Source organism: Spinacia oleracea, chromosome 1 (assembly GCF_020520425.1).
Source record: "Spinacia oleracea cultivar Varoflay chromosome 1, BTI_SOV_V1, whole genome shotgun sequence".
Lineage (NCBI taxonomy): Eukaryota > Viridiplantae > Streptophyta > Magnoliopsida > Caryophyllales > Amaranthaceae > Spinacia > Spinacia oleracea.
Window position 1 is genome coordinate 74851841 of NC_079487.1, and position 16530 is coordinate 74868370.

At 38.8% G+C, this 16530-nt stretch overlaps 1 long non-coding RNA gene across 1 annotated transcript; it reads right to left on the minus strand.

The window, feature by feature from the left end:
* Window positions 1–12735: 12735 nt before the first annotated feature.
* LOC130466065 (uncharacterized) lies at window positions 12736–13603 on the minus strand. Its single transcript, XR_008926086.1, has 3 exons — window positions 13556–13603; window positions 13328–13381; window positions 12736–12896 (listed from the first exon to the last, which is right to left on the minus strand). It is a non-coding gene; the product is annotated as an uncharacterized lncRNA (long non-coding RNA).
* Window positions 13604–16530: the final 2927 nt, after the last annotated feature.

A 16530-nucleotide genomic window follows, 5' to 3' on the forward strand; every position in this document is an offset into this window, starting at 1 on the left:
GAAAAGACTCCATATGGGTTATGGTTTGGAAAGCCTCCAAAAGTGCCTTTTCTTAAGAATTGGGGTTGTGAAGTATACTGTAGACACCTAATTTGTGTCTCCCCTCTGGGATGATGACGATACCATTATCCTTACTAGGCGGTTGGAGAAACTCCGTGCGGAAATCCCAATTGCTAAGAACATCTCCAAAATACAAGATCCAAAATCCAATTCCCGAGGTCGTTCCCCTTCCTGAACTAGGTACAAAATACAATTTTCAAAAAATCAATTTCAAAATCCAAGTGCAATCTCATCTAGTAGACCATTCCATTGGTTTTACTAAGTCTTTTTTACTCAAAATCATATAAGGCAAGTCAAATTCGGGCGCTGACCCACAAAATCGAGCAAGCCGGGCCTCGTTCCGTAAAACAGAAATTCAAAACCCGAAACGACTTGTTTTTAGACGCAAAATCAAGTCTTAACCCCCAAGAAAATACTACGTGCCAAGCATTGTACTATTCGTACGAAGGTACATCAATACAAGACAAATCAAGGACGGAGCCCGCGTCCTTGTTTTGGCGGCATCTACGCCACGTCACCAGCGCCCAGCGCTGGCAATGACTGGCGTTTTGCAGCCATTTTTCCTATAAATACCCTCTAATTCCAAGCATTTGGGGAGGCATATTCAATATACAACGTCGTAATAAAAAAATTACGCCTCAAAATTCAAATAAAAAATCCTTCAAAAAACACATACAAACTTCAAGTTCTAAGCAATTGGGAGCTCTAAAAGGAATTCTTGCCTAAATCTAAATAGGTAATTCCGAATCCCACTATATTCAATCATGTTTCTTTGATTTTCCTATTTCAAAAATGATTAGCAAGTTGGCATTTTTACTACTAAAAATGTCACTTGCAACAATCATACATCTTTTCAAAATCCAAACTTTCCAAAATACAAAAATGCAAACTTTCAAGATTCAAGGATGTTCAAAGTTGCTTGCAATCACTCCTTTGAACTAGAATCACTTTCAAGTATGGAGTTATCAAAGATGACACTTGTAGACACCTACTTTTGTCCCCATTCCCGAAAGGGAAGGTTCGATGATGAGAACATAAATCTCCACTTGGCAACACATCTCCTATAAAATAACGAATCTCAATCACCCTTTCATTTCAGCCAAAGCTACTATTTATAGAAACCTGCTAAGAATAGTAACTACCGTAAAAGGTAGTTGTTAAAAGTGGCAAAGTCATAAAAGATAGAAACCTGTCAGAAATAGGTGTTGCACTCCAACATAAATCCTAAAGGAGATAGAATTTGCATTCCTGGTATAATTCGAAAATAAGAGTCACGTATGAACTAAATTCCTAACGAACCAAGAGTTCGTAACGGGCCCAGACGCATTCCGTCATAAGTTAATACGCACTAAAAGACTCGGATAAATTTCCCAAAAAGCTCCGTGTTTTAAGAGTCAAAATCTGACAAGAACTCGGCCCAGATCACATTTTCAACGCCCAACCCTGGGCGCCGAAATCTTTGGCGCCCAGCCCTGGGCGCTGGAAATGCCTGGGGCCGTTTTATTTCCGGATTCTTTTTGGATTCGTATCTTAAAATCTATCTTTCCACACACCCTTTTCCTATAAATACAGCCTCAAAACCGACGTGAAAGAGGACACACAATTGCATAACCTGAGTATTGACTCTAGCCTTAAGCCTAGCCTCACGCTGCGAAATTGATCTGGTGTTCTGTCGCAATCGACCCAAAAGTCGAACAGAACGCATCCTGCCCCTTGTAGCTGATGAATTAAGCCTAAATACTAGAACATTGCTTAGAAACCCGAGATTCGTTAAATAAAAGGAGAAATAGCAAAGCCAAGTGGTTAGTTTTCTGAGAACCGTAACGCACCCCTCAAGGGTGAGTTGTAATGTGTACCCCATATGATTTAATCGCTTTCATTACCCTTTTATAAAATTGTCAAACTATTAACTTGATTGGTCTATCACGCCTAATAAGATAATACCTTGGACAATTGAATTATCATGCTAGGTACCTTAAATCAATCTAAATAAGATAATCACGATCGATTTAGTGTTATGTGTTGCATATTGCTAAAATCAATTCAGAATAGTTTAATAGTTTAACGCATGTCCCTTCAATTATTTATGCTGAGCTAGTAAGGATAACCTGCCTCTGGAGTTATCGATGAGCACTCCTCTCGGTAGTTACAGTCCCCCGAACTCTCAATCTCTGCCCTGCGGGTGTACATTGAGCTATCCCCACACCAGGGATCACAAGGGAACCTATGGCCGTCGTGGTCGAACATAATTGCACTCCCTTTATGTCACGATAACCGGGTTTTGTCAGTTTTTCTCATTGTCGTTAAAAACTGAATGGCGACTCCTATATTACTAGTCGATTGGGTGTAAACTCACAGGAAATCCAATTACACTTGATCTGACAACGTCACCCCCACGAGGGACGAGGTCACGCATTAGCCTCGTGCTTTTTCGACCCCTTCACAGTGGCGACTCCAGTGGGGAACGTTAATGAAATACTCGTGCTCGTAGGTAATTAAAATAGCCGAAGGGTGAAACGATCCTACTCCGCGTTTATTTCTTTATCAAGTTGGGACGACCTGAAAATCAGCATATTAATGTGAACGGACAGAACCGCATAATGAATCTTGGCTCCCTTGGTGTGTTTCATCTCGGGAGTTGGGACTAAGGATACCCATCGGCACCCGGGGGGTGCAAACGCTTCGAATGTTGTCCACTCGGCACTTTCTCTAGTAGTACACCTGTCCCAAACCCAATCGCTCGCCCACTAGGTCCCTCTCATTGGTGCATGCCCCCTTGGCTTACATCGTGATTGGCCTCTTGGGACGAAATTCTTCTGTTGAATGCACTACCTCGACCGGGGCATGTGTTGGATCTACGATAGTAGCGGTACCAAGCCGGCGCAAATATTACCCATAGAAGCCTATCATAAACTACGTGACATATTATTTTTTGCTTCATGTTGTAATGCTAGTTATGTGTAGCGAATTATGTGATTGTGTTGTGATTGTGTGCGACAAATAATACTAGAAAACCAACGACCCTAAAAATTGCCCAAACATTCATGAACACCAATTGGCCAAAGAGTTATACCAAAATACGTGTCCCGTAACCCCGGGTGATCGCCACAAAAATAAGCGACGCCCGGGACAGTCGGTAACAGATCCCACAACGCTGCACAACGCGTAAAGGACGTTATTAGGCAAGCACGCAAAATTAAGTTGTACGAAAAAAAGGATAGACGAACAGAATACGAGTACCAGTTAGGGACGCATTTTCAACGCCCCTGGCTGGGCGCTGAAGTTACTGCCTAGCCTTTTGGTCAGGCACAGTAGCCTCGGTACCCGCGCACAAATACACGTAGCAATGAAAAAATTCTTAACAAAGTTGCTACGAGGACGTACGGAAAAGGGCACTCGATTCTAAGAACGACTTATAAAATAAACAACTCCTTGTGTTGTCATTACGCCTCCAATGACGACAATGTTCGGCACCAAAACCGGGCATGTTAATTAAAATGACCTTGAATGTCACATGGGCAAAGTATTCAAAAAATGATGTTCAAATAAAGTTTTCAAGGAAAAATAATGTTCGAATAAAAAATAAATAAATCCGAGTCTAGACTAGGCTATGCCAAAGTACAATCTAAATCCTAAGTCTTAGTTGTCTTATACATAGAATCGGTCCTAATGCTTGGTGTCGTTCTGCAAGTTAACAGGTTAAACCATATTGAGTCTCCCTTCCTAACATTTAAAAGAAATCAATAAGCACCCATATGTAATTGTCATCCCTTGCTAAGAATCTACGGCCTCAATACTCTCTCTCACCAATAAAAAGAATATATTATGTAATTCAAGTATTTGCAAAATGGAAATAGTCACATTCTGAAAGTCATTCCTCCATAGTCGCACAACCCCCAAAGTGAGCCTAAGGTGTCAATACCATTGGCAACAAAAAATTAATGGCCTCAAGGCTTATGATCACATTGGGTCACGACTATCATAATCCTCTCGAGCCACTCGCTCCTTGAAGTACTTCTAAGTACGGACTAAAAGATTTTCCATGAATGCAACATGACGAACCATGAAAATACCCAAATCGGCATGCCATAAGGCTACCATTGGGGTAAAGCGATACACACTAAGAGGGAAGCCGGCTAATGATTCTAGCCTTGCAAAAATGAAAATTCGATCTCCCCAACTAACTACCTTACCAACATTAAGCAAAATGGCGCATGACAAATGAACACCCAAGGGTTAAAATCTAAAGTGTCAACCAACGAAAGTTATGGTCCAATTAGCCTAAATCTGAGAGTCGCTTGGTCAAGTATTATAGGCTTACGTCACGTCATTATTTTGAGTCTAGGCCACCTCCTTGTATTCATACACGGGTTATAATCAGAAAAATTAATGAAAGTTCGAGTCTAAATCACAACTTCCAATTAAATCCCGGAAACTGGAATCTGAAAAGAAGCAAAAAAATTATTTTCGATGTAATTCTTTCGTTAAATTTCAATAAAGTAAAAACAACATTTTGAATCTACGCTATTTACACATTTTGAGAAACGACTAAATACGCTTGCAAAGTAAGACAATTTAATGGTCCACCCTAGGACTACTAAAATTAAAGGTCCACTATAGGCCTACCAAACGAGGCTCACTCAGTCTCGCCTCGTGACTCAAAGACCACAACCATCTACCTTTTAGGCCAAATAAAAAGGGGGAGAAATCCCAAGCAAAAAAGAAAAAAAAAGAAAAAGAGAAAAGGGAGAGCGAAAAGAGCGAGCCATGAAATACTTAGCCCGTACCTCCCGAAGTGCGGAATTTACCCAAGTAAACGAAGGAAAGGAATTGCGTCAACCAATCCAAATCATACCACAAAAACTACATAAAGTTCTACGATCTTCTACCTTTTCCAATCCCCATGCTTGACTAATACCTATACAAATTATCCTATCTCATTCAACCCATCTTTCAAGCCATCTTGAGTCACGAATAAAAAAAAAGAGACAAATGAAAAATACATTCTACGCTTAACGTAAAAAAAAAAAATATATAATAATAATAATAATAAAAAAGAAATTTTGCAAGGCGCCTTTAAAGTTCGTCTAAAAAGAAAAAGAAGCATTTAGCGCACAAAAAAGATTCGCAAATATTTGGCACAAAACAAAAAGGAGCAGCGCCAAAAGGCAGCCCAGAACACATTTTCAGCGCCCAGACCTGGGCGCCAAAAATAATAACGCCCAGCCCTGGGCGCCGTTCTTGCTTATCACTCTTCAACTCCCAATTCCTAAAAGTGTTCGTACATTTTCCTATACACATGCGGAAGAATAACGAACACTTGGGGGTAGAAGATCATATAAAATACGCAAAATACGCGCGCTCCAAAATTTTCGTACACTTATTTCACCCTAAGAACTTACTTGATTCCAAATAACGTACTTGTTTAAAATCAGCATTCTAAGAAACCATTTTCTGGCTAAGAACTACGCAAGACCTGATTCCAAATTAAATCTATTTAAGGCGGATACGTAGGCAATCCATGATCCGGTCCAACCAATTTACAAAAATGTTAAAACCTATAGAATAACAAGAATAAAAAAATAGAGTCCTTTATTGAAATTTACTTACTTGCAATCCAAATCGAAAGAAAAAATTTAAGTCAAAGGAAGAATCCAAGTCATCAAGATGCCAAAATGAGCACACATCGAAAAATAATAAGGGCACGTACCCTTTCCAGAAAGAGCACTCACACTCCTAGGCACTTAGCCAATACTCTAAAGGTCGCTTCGCCTCAAGTGAATGGGGGCTAGCGCGAGCGTCCATGACCTCTAAAGTACTCGACTTGACCCTCCCTAAAGCGAACTAACTCACTTAAAGACCTTCTTTCACCACTAGACACAGTCATAATCGCCAACAAGTAGTAAAGGCAGTAAGCTTGCAATAAAGAGGATTGTTCTACGGCATCGCCCCATCGTTCCTTCGAACTCAGGGCACCCGTTCATGGTAATTCAAATGCTTGCGAATCCCCTTTGAAAAAAAATAAGACATTGTCAATAGGACTTGGCACTTAACCAAGGCTCACCCTACTCAGACATATGACACAGGCATCTAAAATCGAAATCTGAAAGCATCATTAATGAGAAGACATAATAGCAACTGGGGGCTAAAAAATTGAAATGAAAGAACTAGGGAAAGAACTAAGTATACCTTGACCTTTTGTGCAGACATACACCAAGTAAATCTAAGTCAATTTGAAAGCAGTTTATATTCCCGCGATTCTGGAAAAGACGACCCTAAAAGCCTAAAGCATGTGCCACACGGGCACAAGTAATATCTTGATGCCTGCACCCTGGCTTCCAGCAAATCCTTAGACAGCATTCCAAAAATCGTAGCAGTGTTTTGATTCACTCATGTAATCCTGTACGAACCCTTCTATAATTTAACTTACTTAGGACACCTCAGATTGTACACAGTAGGACTCGGATTTCAAATAATTTTCAAGACTTCTTCGAACATAATAAAGTGTCGTTGGTTTAAGCTAAGTATGCGTTTATCTCGATGTTGCAAGTGAGTCAAAAGATTTCTAAATATGATTATGGGTAAAGAAAGGCACCCAGCTTTTGGTCAAGGCACACTTCAACATGTGACTACCTTGACCATGGCAATGTCGCACAATACGACATTTACAAGAGAAGTAGCAAATCACTCCTCGAACGTACCTCGCACTAAACGAGTCTGGTTCAAACTATTCATGATCCATGTCGCCATGAATGCATAAAAACGTATGCCAAGCATATTAGCACCAAGCCAATCCCGTAGCTACAATAAAACACTCTAGAAATGCTCGAAATGACGATTTTATCGCAAATTCTCGACGCTAATGCTATGCACACGTCATAGGGGCACAATCCTAAGGTTTGATCGTGTAAAATGAACCTTAGAATGGCTACAACCCCTCCCAAATTCTAAGCTCCACCTAGAATATATAAAGTCACCCTACTAACAAGGGTAACTGAAAATCGCGAGTCACTAAAACTCCGATCAAACAACTGCACATAATGCTCGCCCCACAAGCGCCCGTTACATAGTCTACGTCGTTCCAAAGCAAAAGCGAGAGAAAAATCAAGGATAAAAAAAAAAAACATCTATGAATCCTCGCATCGAACGAAGTAATAAGCCTTGCACACCCACGCAGAAGGTGCTACACTTGTTCGAGCACCTGAACGAGGCGTGATAAAGTACTCCAAAGCAAAAAATAATAATGATATCCCAATACCTGGAGGAATGTTCTAAGACACGCTGTTAGGCAACACAAGCCTACGTCGCACCATAAGTTCAACCATCCCATGGTACAAGTCACACGAGTTCTACATTAAGGATTAAAGGGATAGCTCGCACCTACACGAGCGGAACCCCAAGGCATCTTTCTCGAAAGAACCTACAAAAATCGTACGCCAAAAGGAAGCATCCCAACATGAATGCTTGGGGGCTCCAAGCTACGAAACGACCATAATAAAAAAAAAGTCTCAAAGCAAATGTTTGAACGATCAAAAGGACACGATGCTTGATCCCACTTCATGAATAGGCCTGAACCCTACCACTAGTAGAAAAAACCCTTATTCACTAGTAGAAAAAACCCTTATTGCAGCTGGCTTTTAGACCCCTGTTGCAGCGTACATCGTATGCTGCAACTGGGGGGCCTGCAACAAGTCTGAACTTTTTGCAGCGTACATTTATATGTACGCTGCAACAAGTGTGTAAAATTTGGCCAAAATCTAGACTTGTTGCAGCGTACAAATTGGTGTACGCTGCAAAAAACCCATTCTGTTGCAGCGAACATCTCTTTGTACGCTGCAATAGGTAATGATTTTTGCTAAATTTTACACCCTTGTTGCAGCGTACATATATATGTACGCTGCAACAAAGAGCTTTAGGCGGAAATTTTTTAATTTATTTAGGGATATCTGGAGTGCCTTGCACACAAATATAGAAACCTGTCACAACAATAATAATATCGCTAATAATATCGCAACCTGTATAACAATTATAAAAACAATAACTGGTGTTTTGTATATTATATATCCCAAAACAAAGTGCATGTAGTACATTCAAAAATATGTACGTTCCAATTTCAACGTACGCATACATTTTAATATAAAAGATTGTTCTATAACATCTAAGCCAACTCGATCAAACGCGCTAAGGCCAATAATAAATACTTGCTGGTAAAAAACTTAGCCCATTGCTCAGGAACCACATCAATTTCCTCACTAGCATAAGGCGCATTCCTCGTAGTATAGACCTTCAAAAACAAAAATTTGATGGGAGCATTAGATTAAATGTCATTTTAGTCTAAATATGACATATAACGACCCAATGAGCCTTAAATGTGCATAAATATATTGGAATGAGTATTGAAAACTTTAAAACTAAGCATATTAATCATGTAATAAGTTTGAAATAAGTCCTTAGGTTCTTTAGTTCAAAGTTGGAACGAAAATGTCATTTTAGTCTAAATATGACCTATAACAACCCAATGAGACTTAAATGTGCGTAAATAGATTGGAAGGAGTCTTGAAAACTTAAAACTAACCATATTAATCATGTAAAGGGTTTAAATGAGTTTTTAGGTTCCTTAGTACAAGGTTAGGAGCGAAAATGTCTCATTTTAGCCTAAATATGACCTATAACGACCAAACAAGTCTCAAATGTGCATAAATAGATCGGATTGAGTCTTGAAAAGTTCAAAATAATCATATGAATCATATAATAAGTTGGAAATTAGTTCCTAAGTTCGTTAGTTCAAAGTTTAGAGCGAAAATGTCATTTTAGCCTAAATATGACCTATAACGGCCAAAGAAGTCTCAAATGCGCATAAATAGATTGGATTAAGTCTTGGAAAGTTGAAACTAATCATATGAATCATGTATTTAAGTTTGACATGAGTTTTTAGGTTCGTTAGTTCAAAGTTGGGAACGAAAGTGACATTTTAGCCTATATATGACCTATAACGGCAAAAGAAGTCTTGAATGTGCAGAGATAGATTGGAACGAGTGTTGGAAATTTAAAACTATCATATTAATCATATAATAAGTTTAAAATGAATCCTTAGGTTATCTAGTTATGAATTGGGAGCGAAAATGACTTATTTTAGCCTAACTATGACCTATAACGACCAAAGTCTCAAATGTGCATAAATAGATTGGATTGATTCTTGGAAACTTAAAACTAATCATATGAATCATGTTATAAGTTTGAAATTAGTTCTTAAGTTTGTTAGTTCAAAGTTGGGAGCGAAAATGTCATTTTAGCCTAAATATGACCTATAACGGCCAAAGAAGTCTCGATTGTGCATAAATAGATTGGATTAAGTCTTGGAAAGTTAAAACTAATCATATGAATCATGTAGTAAGTTTGAAATGAGTTCTTAGGTTCGTTAGTTCAAAGTTGGGAGCGAAAATGTCATTTTATCCTAAATATGACCTATAACGATCCAATTATCCTTAAATGTGAATAAATAGATTGAAACGAGTATTGAAAACATAAAACTAAGCATATTAATCATGTAATAAGTTTGACATGAATCATTAGCTTATCTAGTTCAAAATTGGGAGCGAAAATGCCTTATTTTAGCCTAAATATGACCTATAACGACCAAAGTCTCAAATGTGCATAAATAGATTGGATTGAGTCTTGGAAACTTAAAACTAATCATATGAATCATGTTATAAGTTTGAAATTAGTTCTTAAGTTCGTTAGTTTAAAGTTGGGAGCGAAAATGCCATTTTAGCCTAAATATGACCTATAACGGCCAAAGAAGTCTCGATTGTGCATAAATAGATTGGATTAAGTCTTGGAAAGTTAAAACTAATCATATGAATCATGTAGTAAGTTTGAAATGAGTTCTTAGGTTCGTTAGTTCAAAGTTGGGAGCGAAAAAATGTCATTTTAGCGTAAATATGACCTATAACGATCCAATTATCTTTAACTGTGCATAAATAGATTGAAAAGAGTGTTGAAAACTTAAAACTAAGCATATTAATCATGTAATAAGTTTGAAATTAGTACTTAGGTATCTAGTTCAAAATTGGGAGCGAAAATGCCTTATTTTAGCCTAAATATGACCTATAACGACCAAACAAGTCTCAAATGTGCATAAATAGATTGGATTGAGTCTTGGAAACTTAAAACTAATCATATGAATCATGTTATTAATTTGAAATGAGTTCGTAAGTTCGTTAGATGAAAGTTGTGAGTGAAAATGTCATTTTAGCCTAAATATGACCTATAACGGCCAAAGAAGTCTCGAATGTGCATAAATAGATTGGATTAAGTCTTGGAAAGTTAAAACTAATCATATGAATCATGTAGTAAGTTTGAAATGAGTTCTTAGGTTCGTTAGTTCAAAGTTGGGAGCGAAAATGTCATTTTAGCCTAAATATGACCTATAACGATCCAATTATCCTTAAATTTGCATAAATAGATTGGAACGAGTATTGAAAACTTAAAACTAAGCATATTAATCATGTAATAAGTTTGAAATGAGTCCTTAGGTTATGTAGCTCAAAATTGGGAGCGAAAATGCCTTATTTTAGCCTAAATATGACCTATACCGACCAAACAAGTCTCAAATTTGAATAAATAGATTGGATTGAGTCTTGGAAACTTAAAACTAATCATATGAATTACGTTATAAGTTTGAAATGAGAAAACTCTACATAGAAAACTCAAAATCCACATAGAAATAAAATCAGTTTAATAATTGTGTTTGCGAGGGGGTATTTCACAAGCAGGAGATGACTAGTTTGCATGATGTATAAGGCTAATTATAATTATGGTAAATAAAAAGCAATTTAAAGACATACCAAGTCATCTGTCAGCATGTCCACCTTTTTCACTTCCTTGGAAAAAAACCAACGGTGACTGCATATTTTAAGCAAATTACAATTAGTACATGAAAGCTATTGACGGATAGACATACAACGACATTGTAAGTGCGAATAAAATTAGTTATTAGTGTCACTGATGTATTCGCCTAGCTAAGGAGATGCAAGACGGACAGCAAACCCCCATAGGGTTATAGGGGAAATAGCATAAAGTAGCAAGAATATAAGCACGCACTTACTGTTCATCTTTGTAAACACGGTAATATTTCTCTACATGCTGCCGTTGACCAATAACTTGAGCGATTTATATACTAATCAGTTGAGTCGTCCAATAAATCTCAACAAGAAGAGAATAACGTGGAAAACCACTTTTGCATGAACCCTATAGAATCATCAACAATAAGCCAAGGAAAGGCTCATATGAGCGCAAAAGAGGGAATTACAAATTCACATAACAAGAGACCATAAGCTAACCTACTGAAACTATCATAAACACCTGATTATTTCACATCTCGACATGAAATGGATATTGGATTCAAGAAACTAGCTAGTAATACCATCAAACTAAAAGAGATCCTAAAAACAAAACAAACAAAACAGATTAATAGATCCCCTAACATTAATATATACTAAATCCTTCACAAATCCAAGGACGGAGTAGAGAATAATGTAGCTAACTTCTAACCTAACTTACTGCACAGAGAATAAATCATTGTTTCAGATTAGCAATTATGGAATACATAAATAAGTTACAGAGATAACTAATTATAGTACCAGTATATATTTTGTATAGTGCAGACTCTGCAGACAAAAGATAAATTGATGTTTGTGATGCAGCAAGTCAGCAACTACCCCTTTCAATAGACAATAGTGTTTCCTTAAATATAGAAACAACACAAAAATGGAACTTAAATAACCATTAAAAAATCCAAATCCTTGACACCAACCACCCCTCGCCTCAACCTTCCTCTTGATGAAAATAATTCATGCATGACCCCTTCCCCAAGACCCCTTCATTTGTCCATCATTCTAGCTATTAATTTGTCGTCACTGCCACTTAAATGTTGTTGCAGGTAGATTGAACATAAAAAATGGCGAATGAATACAACCATCTAAATCAGAGTAATTACTTGGTCATTGACGATGTACTGAACTTCCATAAGTACAGGTGATCGAAATTTTTTCACGATGATAAAAATTGTATTCTGCAGTCTGCTTGTTTCAAACATCTTAAGCGCATTCTTCTTCACTTATTTATCACTTCAGGAAGACAGGGAGATTGCATTGCTAACAACTGTTTTATGGCTCGGGAATATATCATTTCAAGTTACTAACAATGAAAACCACGTAGAAGCTAACAACAGTTTTATGGCCCTGGAATGTATCATTTCAAGTTCTACCAATGATTTATTGCTTTGTAGTATGCATCATTTTATCCCGAGTATGAAAAAATAAGTTATAATATTGAGTGCTCTACAGCTCCAATTGCTAATATGAGTTGCATATCTGTTCTAGTGTATTTTAAGTTCACCAGCTTCTCATATGGAAGCTACTTGTCAATTTAGTTGACAGTTTTTTTCATAGCTGCCTTGTTTATAGCTTTAACTCAGATTCATGACTCATTGATTCATGACTCATGTAGTTGGCGCCAATGAGTAATCGTAGACTTCCATGCACAAAAATCGATTACTTTGCCAATGGTTTTTGGGTAACTCTACCTTTTCTTATCCCCTACAAGCAAGAGGCTAGCTGGAACCATAGCAGAATAGGATTTGACTAGGAAGCGCTAACTCAAAGTCTAAAAGAACAGACAGATCTGATTGTAACTAGGCGAAAGAGAGTAAATGTAAATGTAATACTTCATAAGACCAACTCAAAATAATAAGTACCAGTAACAAATTCAGGAGGCTGAAGATTAAGTCGCAAAATAAGCCTTGCAAATGCTGGTGTCAACAACAAAATAGAAGCCTGCATTTTCAAAAAATCACAAAATAAGAAACTGCTCAAACTCCTGCATGTTCAATTGGTATCAAAATTATAAAACTTCAGTTATGTGTCAGCGTATTGCCATGAAGTAAATCAATTTAATCCAAAAGGGTTACAGATATTCCAGCAAACATTTTCATCGACTTTACAATTAAATTATCAGATAATACAAACAAAAAGAAAACCAAAAAGGTGATTAGAAAAGAAGTGTTCCAGAATCAAATCCAACGTTTTTTCAAATTGCATTCAAATTACATACCAACTTGTAATTTATCTATAATTCTTAAATAATGCCGAAAATTGAACTTTTCAATTGCCAAAGATACAGAAATTATGACTTCCTATGAGCTGGCCTCAGACTTTCAAAAGAGGAAAAAGAGAAACTCTATGAATATAATTAGATATATCAATACCTTAATGCAGTTGTTGAAATCCAGACAAGCACGATGATAGATTCCTGCAGGCAGCTACAATCTTCAAAAATTAAGTGCAACGACTTGAACAACTAAGTAAAATTAAGAGGAAAAAGAGAAAATTCTGAATATAATTAGAACGAATTGAACAACTAGCAAAAGAAAAAAAAAATTGTACAAACCCTAATTCTGAAAACGAAAATCAAAAGGGGACAGGAAGAGAATTACTTGTTGTGGCGATTAGATTGACGGCCGAGCAAGCACCGAAGAACAGACCGTTCTTTCTTGGAACCACCGGCCGAGCTAGCTGAGTTTTCAGCGACTATGTCAGTCATGGTTCAGCGCGGAGAACGTACAGGACGCGACGGGTGGCGAGGAAGCGAGGAAAGACACTCACCGGCGAGGAGAGTGACGGCGAATCCGAGCAAGCTGAGTTCGACGGCGGCGCAGGACCGGGCAAGCTCTGAGTTCGACGACAACGGAGGGAATTGAAAACTGAGGGAAGAGTTGAGCGCGGGGAGCTCCAAAGTTTTGAGAGAGACATTTTGGTTAAATGAAATCATTAATCAACAATAATATTATTGCAGCAAATAAATTTTGTTACACGGACTTATTGCAGGGTACAATGACATGTACGCTAACAGTATCTAGCTATTGCAAGGGGCTTTTAATATGTACGCTGCAAAAAACTCTTTTGCAGGGGGCATTTAATTTGTACGCTGCAATAACCCTTTAAAGGGTTTGACCCGCGTTGACCTACTGCTTGTTGAAGCGTATTAATACATGTACGCTGCAATAAGGGGGCTGCAACAGGGGTTTTTTCTACTAGTATACCAAGCTTATAAGCAAATTATTCAACATCAGTCATTGCTCAAAAAAAAATTGATTCAAGCGAACTGATTAATGGACCGCACGCAACGGCCATTCTATGAATGCTCGTTCGCACATACATTCTAAGTATCGAACATACACGAATACGTTCAAGAGAAAAAAATATACGTTCAAAATAACAACAAGAGCGATCAAAGTCTTAAGCCTCAAAGTATGTTCCTCGGGCCATATCGACTCGCCCGACTATTGCAATAACTGTACGCCTTAAGAGCAACAGTTCCCTTAAATAATCGCCCCAAAGTGACAAACACCGTAGTCCACCAATCGGCTACGGCTTCTTGAGAAATCATCACGAGAAAGTCCTGCCTGGGACGCACTTTCAACGCCTAGGACCAGGCGCCAGATATTCCGACGCCCAGCTCTGGGCGCTGATAATCAGCTCAACTCATATCAAAAGACCAGCCCAAGCAATATTTTCAATGCCCCACTTGGGCGTGAAATATTTTTAACGCCCAGGCCCAAAAGAAGCCCGGATTTCTATAGGGTCCTGCTGTATCCATTCGACCCGAAAATTGCCGATTTCTTTACTGAAAGTCGCACCTCACGGCTTTGTTAAAAGTAGCACGCCACTACAAAGATCGCTCGCACTTACGAGCACGATCCCAAACACGATCAAGGACATTACAAAATGCATATCCCCAAGGAACCTCTTTGACAAGAAATGACCGTCAAGCACGAGTGCTTGAGGGTTCGAAAGAAAAAATATATCTTAAAAGAGAGTATGCAAAGTTAAAACAATATTCCCAGACTACGCTGTACGAAGTCCCGTGTTTGGATAATCTCAATAGATAAAACCAGATTACGACCTCAAGACAAAGGTCGCCGTTGACACTTATACATAGTCCCCTAATCAAGGACCCAGGTAGTGACAAATTGAGCCGTAAAGACTAGCTCAAAACCATGAAAGATGATGACCACAAGACAATGGTCCGTCTAAACACGTTGTCAACCCACATTCAGGTTGCAATTAAATCCGAGCATCCCTCGAAAGAATTCGCTCTTACAAGAATGAATAAAAAGAAATTCTCAAAAGAAATCACAAGAACAAATGAAATAGGGACTTGCCCACCTCAATCGGGCAAGATCGCGGCACGTACCCCGCGAGTCCCAAATCAAAAAGACGAATTCAGGTTCGCTCACCTCCAGCGGGCGGGGCGTCCACCCTTAGCGGACAGGGCTCGCCCACCTTCAGCAGGCGCGGTCTGCGTCACTAACCGCGCAGGTCCTCAGTTTTCGAAAATGAAATCTTCAAAAACACAAAACAGGCTCGCCATCTTCAGCCGGCGGGGTCTACGTCACAAACCGCGTAGGTCCTTATTTTCAAAACATCAAAATAGATTCGTCCACTCCTATCGGACGGGGCATCCACCCTTAGCGGACAGGCTCGCCCACCTTCAACGGGCGGAGTCTGCGTCCCTAACCGCGCAGGTCCTCAGCTTTCGAAAATGAAATCTTCAAAAACACAAAACAGGCTCGCCATCTTCAGCCGGCAGGGTCTACGTCACAAACCGCGTAGGTACTTATTTTCAAAACATCAAAACAGATTCGTCCACTTCTATCGGACGGGGCGTCCACCCTCAGCGGACAGGCTCGCCCACCTTCAGCGGGCGGGGTTTGCGCCACTAACCGCGCAGGTCCTTAGTCGCTGCAACGATAACTTTTTCTGGTTTCCCTTTTCCAAAAATCAAAGGATTGGTTTTCCGTTTTCCCAAAAAAAAGCGATGTGCTGGATTTTCCTTCGTTTTACGTCCTATAAAAACAAGGGGGTTTTCTCGTTTAACTAAACCTTACAAAATGAGAATCTTTTAAAACGTTTTACCTCGTGATTGGGCTTGGCCAGGCCTAGTTACACTTTATAGCTTTGATTTCGAAAACATCTTAGATACTTCCAATGACTAAATTAGGGAGTTTCTATACTATCAGTTAACAAATTCCAATGACACGTGAGGAATGTGTTAACACTTCAAGTGGTGACCCTTAAGTCAAATGTTATCACTCGGGGGCTCGCGAGACCCTCGCAAAATAGGTCACATACACCATGGCCTGTATGACGCACTCCGTCTAGTACTTTGACCATCGTCTCATCTCGAGACTCAGTCAAAGTGGGGGCTAACTGTAGACACCTACTTTTGTCCTCATTCCCGAAAGGGAAGGTTCGATGATGAGAACATAAATCTCCACTTGGCAACGCATCTCCTATAAAATAACGAATCTCAATCACCCTTTCATTTCAGCAAAAGCTACTATTTATAGAAACCTTCTAAGAATAGTAACTGCCGTAAAAGGTAGTTGTTAAAAGTGGCAAAGTCATA